Consider the following 11,784-nt stretch of genomic DNA (forward strand, 5'->3'; position numbering starts at 1 on the left):
GTTCAGCGAGAGGTTGTATAACTCACACCGTTCAAAGACAGCTCTCAACTTTTTCTAAGTGTTTGGCCCAACTAGAGTGCACGCATAAGTCATCTAAAAACACCTCTAGCTCGTGTCTAAGCATATCCTTGAAGATGGTGCACATTAATCGTTGAAAGGTCACAGGCGCATTCATTAGCCCCAAGGGCATAACGATGTAGGCCAATACACCCCACTCCGTCCACTCCGTGGTGAAGGCAGTCTTGTGCCTATCGTCAGGGTGCACTTACACTTGATTATAGCCAGAGAAGCCATCCAGGAAGCTGTAGGCTCCTTTGCCTGCTACCCTCTCTAGCATGTGCTCGGTATACGGTAAGGGGTAGTTGTCCCTCTTCGTAGAGGCATTAACTTTCTTGTAATTCATGCACACTCGAATTTTACCATTCTTTTTCATAGCAATCACTATAGGTGATACCCAATCCGTGTGCTCAATCTCATATATAAATCCCGCCTTCAGGAGCTTATCGATTTCCTCTTTCACTGCATGGGCATGTTTGGGATTCATAGGGTAAGGTCGTTGCTTTGTTGGCACTGCATCTAGAACCATTGGGATATTATGGGTCACAACCCTAGGATCGACTCCTTTAAGTTCCTCCAAGGATCAAGCAAACACGTCGATATACTCTCATAGGAGAGCAACAAGTTTAGCCTCCTCATCCTTAGTCAAGTCGTCAGCAATGAACACAGGTTTGCCTTCCCCTGCCAAGTTGACTTCCATGACCTTGGCGGGTCCCTCAATTGGCTTACTGGTTTGCCCTTGTCTCTTTGCTCCTAGCAGAATCACCACTCTATCACCCTTCTTAAACTTTGTGAAGCGTTTGGGGAGATCTTGCGGCTTCTTTTGCCTCTCTGCTTTTGAGTCCTTAGTTCGCTTCCTAGCCTCCTCCTTTAGCCGTCTGCGCCTTAGGTGGACTAGCAAGTCCCCTTTGGTGCGTCTAACCTTAAAGGGTTGGGGTATTTTGGGATCACTCTCCATACTAACTTCTGACTCCAAGTTAAACTAACATCCCTCGCTTGAGGAAGGAGTTTTGCCAGGGGGTTGTAATTCAGTAGGTGTATCCATCTTAAGCATTGGAACTACCAACGGTTGTGTCACTCCTGCCTCCTCGTAATCCATGGCTCCTATGTGCTCCAACCAGGATCTATCGCACTCCATTCGCATGAATCCTCTTTCATTCCAGCCTCCTGCCCTTTCCCTTCTAGGCCTAGAGTCTGCCTTGATCTGTTTGATCATTCTCCCTTCAGTGTCATATTCTATCGTGTCTAACTCTTCTTCACTCTCGTCTCCAATAGAGTGGCAGTCCTTGTACTCCTCATCATCAGAGTCTCGCCCCTCTGACTGCTCATCATCCCCTAGGCTTTCCTCTCCAATCTCCTTTTGATCAGTGACTAAAGCCCAATGATATAATAGGTTCAGATTGTGCATTTTGGTCCATTTCCACTTAGGCTTAGCCAAAAGATCACTTAAGGGTTTTAGATTGGCAGCCATGTTGCCCTTTAGTTTATCAGTCATGTACTCTATGATTTCCTGAAGCTTGAGCTTGTTGGTGGGGATATGGAATGAGACCGGTTTCCCTAGGTTATTGAGCTTCCTACCATCATGCAGAGTGGCACGATGGGCTCCCTTACTGGCATGCTTGGGGATTTAGCAGCTTGCCTATATAGCTCTTCCTCATCTGAGAACGGTAGGTCTATGGTTGCCAAGACGTGCATCCAATCCCGCTCGTCCTCAGGGCAAGGGATGTACTTGGTCAATGACCCATAGGGCTTGCTTGCCTGTGCATCACCTTTTAGCATGGTTGAGATAGCATCAAGGTCGGTTGGGGTAGTCTTCCAGGTATCCATCTCAACCCTTATCGCTTCTGTTCTATTCCCCAAGAAGATGAGATTGTTACTCCAATCTTCAATAACTCACGCATTCCTCATCTAGGGTCGGCCTAGTAGTATGTCGTAATCCACTCCCTTCATGACAATGAAGTTCACGGAAAACTGCACCCTTGCGACCTTCACTGGCCAGCTCTTTAGGACCCTGAATGGTCTAACATTCATTTCATTGGACAATGTGACATTGAACCTAGCCGTTTCCACGGGTGGGTTTCCCCAGGCCCGTAGAACTGTGTGGCTCAAGACAGTGACACTGGCGCCTGTGTCTACGATTCCTTTTTGTGTTACATCCCCCAAGGCTAAGATAGGTAAGAATGCATGCATCTCAGTACCTTCCCAGAAAGCATTGACGTGCAGTGACCTTGGAATTGAGTGTAGTGTTAGGCTTGGAATCTGCGTGACTACATCTTGCTCTTACAAGTCAGCGGCAGTGTGCTCCTCTTTTCCCTCCACCCAATGTTTTAATTTTTGCCATAAGGAAGGGTGCTACCGAAGCAGATCTCCTAGGCTCAAGGTTACTGGCGTGGTTACTAAAGTGGTGAGGAGGTTGCTGGGTGGTTGCCTTCCTCCTTGGTCAGCACTCTTTGGCCATATGTCTTGGTTAGCTTGCTGACATGCTTCTTCCTGGTCTTGTCTCTGTGGTATCTCATGTTGTGTGGGTGCGTTCCCCGATTGAGGTCGCGATGGTGAAACGGGTGTACTCACATTAGAGAGGTCTTCAATTTGGTCTTCCAGTATGGGCTCTACATCCTTAAGGTTTTCTGGGCGTCCTTGACCCACTCCTTGACTTTGGCTATAGCCTCGAGTTGCCGTTTGGGGTGGGGGTATTCCCCTACCTTGGCACTTCCTAGTTCTGCTGTCTTAGGAGCTGAGGTCTCTGCCTCTGCATCAATGACCCTCTTTCCTGTCACTAGTGTTGTAGCTTCCTCAGACTTAAGGGTAATCTTTGCGTATGTTCTCTTTCTCCTTCTCCTCCCGCATTTCTTTTCCAACGAGGCTGCATTCAGGTTACTTGGCCTAGGCAATGAGATGCCTGCCTGTTTTGTTTGTGCTTGCGTCATGACATGTAGTGGGATGGGTGTATCCTCACTATCAAAGATCTCCACACCAAAGAGCCCCAAGGGTACTGAGGGCACGTTGGCAGAACTAGTTGATGGCTTTCGTCTAGGATAGTTAGGAAATAGGTGTGTGATTCCACACTTGGTGCATCGAAGGTCAGCTTTGTCCTTGTTTGCATGTTCCCTTTTCGGGCAGTGTGATAAAATGTGATTCCATACTCGGTACATCAAAGGTCAGCTTTGTCCTTGTTTGCATGTTCCCTTTTTGGGCAGCGTGATAAAATATGGCCTGGATGACCGCAAGTCCAGCATGAGATTGGATCTTGGCTTGGTCCTCCAAAGCCTCTCCCTCTTCCTCTACCTAGCGCCATCACCGGTAGTACTGGTCGGTAGTCCATCAGGACTGGATTGCCTTCCTCATCATAGGATATGTATGGGGTTCACGTAGGTCTCCTCTTCACTAGGTTCTTCCACATAGTGAACAGGAGTGTCACTCGGTGGATGGGCTACATAGGGCCCTGGTGGTCTGGGTATGCCTGTTGGGTTCATCTCTAGCCTAGGAATGGCTGCTCTTGCATCATTTGGTGCTGGAAGCGTCAACTGGGCTCCCTTGCCAAAGAGGTTAGGTGGCCTGTTGCCTAAGTATGGAGGGTTGTATTGCTACACATATGGGAATCTCCTTGGTAGTCTGCAATGTAATGACCGAACCTACCGCAGTTCGAGCATGGCCTAGATCTAGGATCTTGGCACTTGGCTGGGAGGTGGTTACCGCCACAGTGTATACACTGCACATGCAACCGCACAGGTTTCCTCATTTGGTCTTGCAATCGTGCAAGCTCCATTCTCACCTTAGTCAACTCCTGGCCTTGGTCAACACTCTTTCCCTTATCCTATATGCTAGAGTTCTCTCTCTCTCCTGAAACTATTGACCGCTCTGGAGCTCTCTGACTTGTACTGTCCTGATTGGTGTTCCTCATGCTTCGCTCCCTAAGGTGATCATCCACCCTTATTTCCTCTTCAAAGACTCTAGCTAACACGTCTCAGTGTAGAGTGGAGTTACTAGCCAAAACCTTGTAGAGCTCCTCGCTTCGAATTCCATTTATAAATACGGTAGACATAGCCTTCTCATTAGTTTGCTCATTTGCAGGGATCCTCTTGAAGAGGCTACGCACATGAGTGACATAGTCCCTTACGTCTTCCTTTTCCCTCTGATTGACATTCAACAACCGGACGATGAGATTGTCAGAGTACCATGCCTCAGAGAATCTCTTGATAAAGAGGTCCTTAAGACGAGCAAAGTTCATGTGCTCAGTTGCATCTAGACTAGTGTACCAAATTCTCCCCTTATCACCTAAGCACAGACCGAAAGCTTGAGAGTGTTGTGCAAGGTCCGTGAGACCGTTTGCTTTGCAAACTTGTTCAAATTACTCCGCAAAGCTATATGGGTCATTGCTAGGTTCATACTTGTCTAGCTGCTTTGCTACAATAGGGATTCTAGATTGCCCCTTTGCCCCTTGTGTGACCCTTAATCTCGAGAGTAATGCGATGGCTAAGGCTATTGCACTCTTCTCAGCGGACGTATTGTCCATGAGCCACTTGGCTACAAGTTCACTCAACGATAAGTTAGCCTCTACTGCTCGTTCTCTCTCTGTATTTGGCCCTACTTTGGTTGCACTAGCCAAGGCTAGCATACACCGGGCCTCGTACATGTCTACATCTTGTTGGAGTTTCCTAGCCTTCTGCTCGTGGTTATAGGAAATTATGCTCTCTAGCACCTTTCTAATTGCCTTTCTTTCCTCTTCTAGGCTTGCTACCACTTCCTCTATTGGTCTACCCTGAACTACTGTCCTAGTCAACAAGTCGTACTCATTGACTAACTCTTGCACTAAGACTGGGAATTCTCCCAAGTCCAGTCGGTCCTCTCCTTTTGTCCACCTCGTGATCCTAAGATTGCTCCCACTCCAGCTCCACAAGGTCATCGATCAATTTGAGTAGCTCCAGTAGCATACGATCCTCTATGTTGTCGCCTTCTGGATCTTCGTGTCCTTTTAAGGTCCTACTGATGGGTTTCTCAAGAACCCAACTATGTTTTGGGATCTTCTCCTAATATTGGGTTCCTTGATGTTATTATATCTCCTGATGAGTTCCTTGTTATTGAAAGCAGTTGTCAATATTATTCACAAGTTGTGCTTCGTGCTTTCTAGTGCTCAGTGCGAAAACAGGCTTTTTCTTTTCTTGTAGTGCGCCTTTGGTGATAAAATCAAAAGTGAGGTGCGGATGTAGGAAATGCTCAATGCAAGCTCCACTCTTCCCCTCACGTTCGTAGCCTGATATGGCTCTAAGCGCAGGTTCTGGCTGATCTAAGGTCTTACTGAAAGTCCATGTTGCGTTCTCTATTTTGCTTCAGGATTGGTTGGTTGGTTACCAAAAGTCAAGTCAAGTTCTAAATTCGGTCCGCTCAGTGTCTAGTTGTTTGGGATGAATCCTCAGTTATCTTGTCTGGTCTTTGGCTTCTAAGGGCTAAATTGGGTTTCCAGAGGGGTCAGAGATGTGAACAGGGTGGTCAGGACTGTCAGCAGGTTCAAAAACCCTCTATTTAAGTTCTGATGAAGTGGTCCGATTCTCAAAATCAGACGGGCTGGTTCAATTCTGGGAATCAGATAGGGTGGTCTGATTTTGGAACTGGGTCTGATTCTTGGGGTGGTCCGATTCTCATAGTCGGATGGGGTGGTCCGATTCTCGCAGTCGGACACGTGGTCCGATTTTGGTACTGGGTCCAATTCTTGGGGTGGTCCAATTCTCGCAGTCGGATGGGTTGGTCCGATTCTCGGAGTTGGATACGTGGTCCGATTTTGGCACTAGGTCTTGGGGTGGTTCGGTTCTCACAGTCGGATAGGGTGGTCCAATTCTCGGAGTCGAACGGTCCGACTCCAGAAATCGGGTGGTCTGATTTTGGGAATCAGACGGGCTGGTCTGACTACGCAGACGACAGCCCACGGGTTGCACGTGATGATTCAAGCTCATTGCCTACTCCATGGAATCATCTAGTGCCTTCCAGATAGGTGCAAAACACTATAAGAAAATGCCAAACATACCTGGAATCACTGTGGTGCTCGAATAATCGAACGGCACTCCAAGGATCTCCCTGCAGTTCTCTCTCTCTCTCTCTCTCTTCTGCTCTCAAGCTCACACTCTCTCACAAAGCAGAATGTCAAATGTGGTCTTTCCTGGTTCCCTGGGCCTCTTATTGCCCCATCCTAGTCTATTGTAACCTCAGAAGCTAATCTCTCACACTCTTCCAACCAGAAATTTGAATTTGTGCCCCTATTTTCCTATTTCCAGCAGCAGCAAAACCATTTCTATTTTCCTTCTTTTTCCTATCCTAATCTTAACCTAATGCAACAAAAATAAAAAATAGAGATGGAGATGGATAGTCCTACTATAATATTCAACAACAAATCAAAATACTTACTTGCTCGATTCCGTCAGTCACGGCAATGGAACCAAAATGAAGGGGAGCTACGGAGCTCTACCTCGAGACCTACGGACCGCTTATTATTGATCAAGTGTTTCAAACCGAGCAGCCATAGCTACCTCTCACATAGCCGATGCGCAATGCCTACCTTACGGGTGTAGTGAGCTTACCTTGATGCTCGATCGAGTTCCCTCCTCTCTCTTGCACTCCGGTAGCTCCACGATCCTTGCGGCAAGCTCAAGCAACCTCAAGCCCTCTCCATCAAGCTCCATCCTCCATAGCCGCGCGAGAGAAGAGAAGAGAAGAGAAGAAGAGAAGATGAAGAGAGAAGATAGGGAGCTTCTTCTCCACAATCCCTCACTCTCACACACTCACTCCCTCACTCCCTCACACTCCCTCAATCCCTCACTCAAGCACAAGCAAGAAGGCAAGAAACAAGAGAACAAGAAGAAGAAGCTTTGGCCACACACAAGAATGAGCTTCTCATTCACTTTTCAACATTATATACAAAACCCTAAATCCCTTTTGGGCGGTCATCCCCTTATCCCCTTTTTTACATGGCCGGCCATAGCCTAGGCCCTTTTTCCCATTGTCCTTCTATCTTCCTAGCTTCCTTTCCACTGCCCGTCTATATTTACAAATTGCATGGGTGAGCCCGACGCTCCTTAAATTAAATCACGATGCGCTGGCACTCTTTTACAAAAATATTGACTTGCGCTTTTCCTTGTGCGCCTTTTCCCTTATTTAGGACTTTTATGCGCTTCTTGTGTTTTTAGATTTTTCTTGGCATGCCTTCGTCTTCCGTTTCACTTTGCCTTGCCCTTTGTCTTCTGCTTTATCTTTTCCAGATTTTCTACCAGGCTTGTTCGTCTGACGGTTAACACACATCTTAGTTGATGGAATAATTTACAACTCCATATTATGGATTAATAATATCTAAGAAAACTCAATAAAATAATTATGGCACTCAACTTGCACTCTCTCAGTTGACTTGCCTTTTGTATCATTCTTTGCTCCCAAATGTTAATACAATATTGAGTCTAGTAGTTAAAGGATTTGAAAACATATCATCATTCATTTTACAATCTTTCAAGCTTGAGGAGAGGAAACACCCAACCTACATGGTGCTCACAAGGTGATTTCGAGACAAAAAGTTTTCAAAAGACTTTTAGAAATTAAAATCTTCACACACACACACACACACACACACATCCCATGTGCACACATGTTCTTTGTTTAATGCATCTCTCTCCCTTGCCTTTCTAAGTCTAGCACAACAAGGTCTAGTGTGGCATAATGAATGCATCACACTATCATTACCAATACCTATGCACTAATACAAGAGAGTACAAACATAAAAAATGAAACTTTTTTTCTTTTGAGTATGAAATCAAATTTGTTTTCTTTTGGAAGCTCCCTTTCTCTCTCTCATTTCTTTATTGATTCTAAAGTGGGTAATCAAAATTTGTAAGTAAGAATATACTATCAAATTTTCTTACAAATTGCAATATGGAAAGCAATTGTGTTTAGTGTTCACATATCAACTTAATGGAAGTAAAGTCACAACAGGGTGTTGTGATAATTTCCTATCTTTTGCAAGGCCAATTCACGCAATAGCATGAGTGATAGTCTCATACAAACCATATACATTCATATATACACAAATACTAGAACATGTATCATTGTATTATCAATTCTAGGGACTTGATTTAGTCTCATCATGGTAACTAACTTTGAGGTGACAAGTGGTGGTGTGTATAGTTGGGCACCTAGTTTTGTATACATTTGATAATACAATTGTACTCTTTCTTTTATTTTTGTCATTTTTAAGGTATCTTCTTGGTAGAAACAAACATTAATTGTTTTTTGAGTTTCAACTCTCCTTCACTTTACTTCTATTTACACATTGAAGTATGGAGTTATCTTTATTTAAAAGTGTATTAATGCACAAGGTAAAATGGAGTAAAAATGATAACAAACACATCCACTTAAAAAGTCTTTAAAAAACATGGGTGGGTATAGCTATCATACATAAGGGAGGTTGTCTAAGCTACAATTGTAGATTAAACAACATCCCCTTCTGTATGATAGTGAGTGTTGTGAGAAAATAATAACATAGGGTAGTATGTTATTTATATCTTACAAAAAGTATGTTTAGTGTTTGGGGTATATTTAACACACACACACACACACACACACATACACACAGACATATATATATATATATATATATATATATATATATATATATATATATATATATATATATATATATATATATATATATATATATATATATATATATAGAGAGAGAGAGAGAGAGAGAGAGAGGATCTCCTCCTTCATATGTAGCTACTTTTCTTTGAAAAACAATTTGTGTGTTGTTTTCTGACATCGATTGCTAAATTTCCAATGCTTGCTTAAGTACTCTTGTCAGATATGGGTGGAAGTGGGGAGCTACCCGGGACAATTTATTGGGCCCTTCTAAAAGATGCAATGGTTGTAGTCGCCCATGTGTAAGTACCCCCAAGTTTCAAGAGAGACCCAACTGGTTGTGTCTCAATTGTAGTGGTGTGCACTACAAGGATACGGAGGCATAGCGACGGCGCTTTTCGATGCAAAATAGCGACGTCGCTATTTGCATTGCAAATGCAAATAGCGACGGTGCTCATACGAAAAAATGCAAGCCGAAACCCGAGCGTGTTATTTTGCGCGAACGAACGAAAGATAGAGCGAAAGGGAGAGCGAACTCCAACTTGAATTTGAGAGGGAGAGGGAGAGGGAGAGAAAGAGAGAAAGAAGGAGAAGGAAAGCTTCTCATTGCTGCCACCACCATTCGCAAAGAAGAGGAGGAAGTGTATAGAGGGCGAAGAGGAACCTCCGTCGCGAAGAGGAGACGCCGAATCCATCCTCGGGCCTTTGCGATGAGTGCATTGTTCCTTCTTGCTTTGTTTTTGTTTTTTCTCTTTTTCTTTTACTTGTTTTTGTTAAAAATCATGTGTATTGAGAGAGGGAGAGGAAGAGAAAAAAGGAAAGAAGGAACGAGAGAGAGAGGGAGAAAACATTAAACATAATAGGGAAATAGAGAAAAAGAGGGAGAGGGAGAGGGAGGGAGAGGTGGTTGTTGTTATTGTTGTTGTTTTATTTCTTCTTTTCTTTTTTTCTTGTTTGTTGTTGTTGTGGTTGTGGTAGTAGTGGTAGCGGTAGCGGTAGCAGTAGCAATAGTGGCAGTTTAATTTCTTATTTTCTAGTTTGTTGTTGTTGTGGTAGTAGTAGTAGTAGTGGTAGTGGTAGTGGTAGTGGTAGTGGTAGTGGTAGTGGTAGTGGTAGTAGTAGTAGTTGTTTAATTTCTTCTCTTCTTGTTTGTTGTTGTTGTGGTAGTGGTAGTCGTGGTCGTAGTCGTTGTAGTCGTGATTGTAGTAGTAGTACTAGTAGTAGTAATAGTAGTTTTCTAGTTTGTAGTAGTAGTAGTAGTAGTAGTTTTTTTTCTTTTCTTGTTTATTGTTGTTTAGTTTTCTTGTTTATTGATGTTGTTGTTGTTTTAGTGGGAGTAGTAGTAGTTTTTTCTTCTTTTCTTGTTTGTTGTTATTGTAGTCGTAGTAGTATTTGTTATTGTTTTTTCTTCTTTTCTTGTTTATTATAGTGGTAGTGGTTTGTCATAGTCATGGTCATAGTCGCCGTAGTAGTAGCAGTAGCAGTAGCAGTAGCAGTAGTAGTAGCAGTAGCAGTAGCAGTAGCAGTAGCAGTAGCAGTAGCAGTAGCAGTAACAGTAGCAGTAGCAGTAGCAGTAGCAGTAGCAGTAGCAGTAGCAGTAGCAGTAGCAGGAGCAGCAGCAGCAACAGCAGTCGTAGTAGTAGTAGTAGTAGTAGTAGTAGTAGTAGTAGTAGTAGTAGTAGTAGTAGTAATAGTAGTAGTAGTAGTAGTAGTAGTAGTAGTAGTAGTAGTAGTAGTAGTAGTAGTTAGTAGTGGTGATGGTGGTGGTAGTGGTTTTCTTGTTTGTTGTAGTAGTAGTAGTAGTAGTAGTAGTAGTAGTAGTAGTAGTAGTAGTAGTTTTCTTGTTTGTTATTGTTGTTGTAGTAGTGGTAGTAGTAGTAGTTTTTTCTTCTTTTCTTGTTTGTTGTTGTTGTTGTTGTTATTGTAGTAGTAGTAGTAGTTGTTGTTGTTGTCGCTTTTTCTTCTATTCTTGTTTATTGTAGTGGTAGTGGTAGTGGTAGTGGTAGAGAGTTATTATGGTAGTGGTAGTGGTAGTCGTGGTCGTAGTCGTCGTAGTCATGATTGTAGTAGTAGTACTAGTAGTAATAATAGTAGTTTTCTTGTTCATTGTTGTAGTAGTAGTAGTAGTTTTCTTGTTTGTTGTAGTAGTAGTAGTAGTAGTTTTTTTCTTTTCTTGTTTATTGTTGTTTAGTTTTCTTGTTTATTGTTGTTGTTGTTGTTTTAGTAGTAGTAGTAGTAGTAGTTTTTTTCTTTTCTTGTTTATTGTTGTTTAGTTTTCTTGTTTATTGTTGTTGTTGTTGTTTTAGTAGTAGTAGTAGTAGTTTTTTCTTCTTTTCTTGTTTGTTGTTATTGTAGTAGTAGTAGTAGTAGTTGTTGTTGTTTTTTCTTCTTTTCTTGTTTATTGTAGTGGTAGTGGTAGTGGTAGTGGTTTGTCGTAGTCGTAGTCGTAGTAGTAGTAGTAGTGGTGGTGGTGGTGGTGGTGGTGGTTTTCTTGTTTGTAGTAGTAGTAGTTTTTTTTTCTTTCCTTGTTTATTGTTGTTTAGTTTTCTTGTTTATTGTTGGTGTTGTAGTAGTGGTAGTAGTAGTAGTTTTTTCTTCTTTTCTTGTTTGTTGTTGTTGTTATTGTAGTGGTAGTAGTTACTGTTGTTGTCGTTTTTTATTCCATTCTTGTTTATTGTAGTGGTAGTGGTAGTGGTAGTGGTAGAGAGTTGTGGTAGTCATAGTCGTAGTCGTAGTTGTAGTCATAGTCATAGTCGTTGTAGTCGTAATTGTAGTAGTAATACTAGTAGTAATAATAGTAGTTTTCTTGTTTGTTGTTCTAGTAGCAGTAGTAGTTTTTTTTCTTTTCATGTTTATTGTTGTTTAGTTTTCTTGTTTGTTGTTGTTCTTGTAGTAGTGGTAGTACTAGTAGTTTTTTCTTCTTTTCTTTTTGTTGCTGTAGTAGTAATAGTAGTAGTAGTTGTTGTTGTTGTTGGTTTTTCTTCTTTTTTTGTTTATTGTAGTGGTAGTGGTAGTGGTAGAGAGATAGATATATTTTGTTAAAGGAAATTGGTAGTAGAGAGAGAGATGTTTTGTTAAAAGAAATGAGAGAGGGAGAGGAAGAGAAAAAGGAAG

The sequence above is a fragment of the Lygodium microphyllum genome, chromosome 8 (genome assembly GCF_053477565.2).
Source record: "Lygodium microphyllum isolate KBCC chromosome 8, Lygodium_microphyllum_v1.1.10, whole genome shotgun sequence".
NCBI lineage: Eukaryota > Viridiplantae > Streptophyta > Polypodiopsida > Schizaeales > Lygodiaceae > Lygodium > Lygodium microphyllum.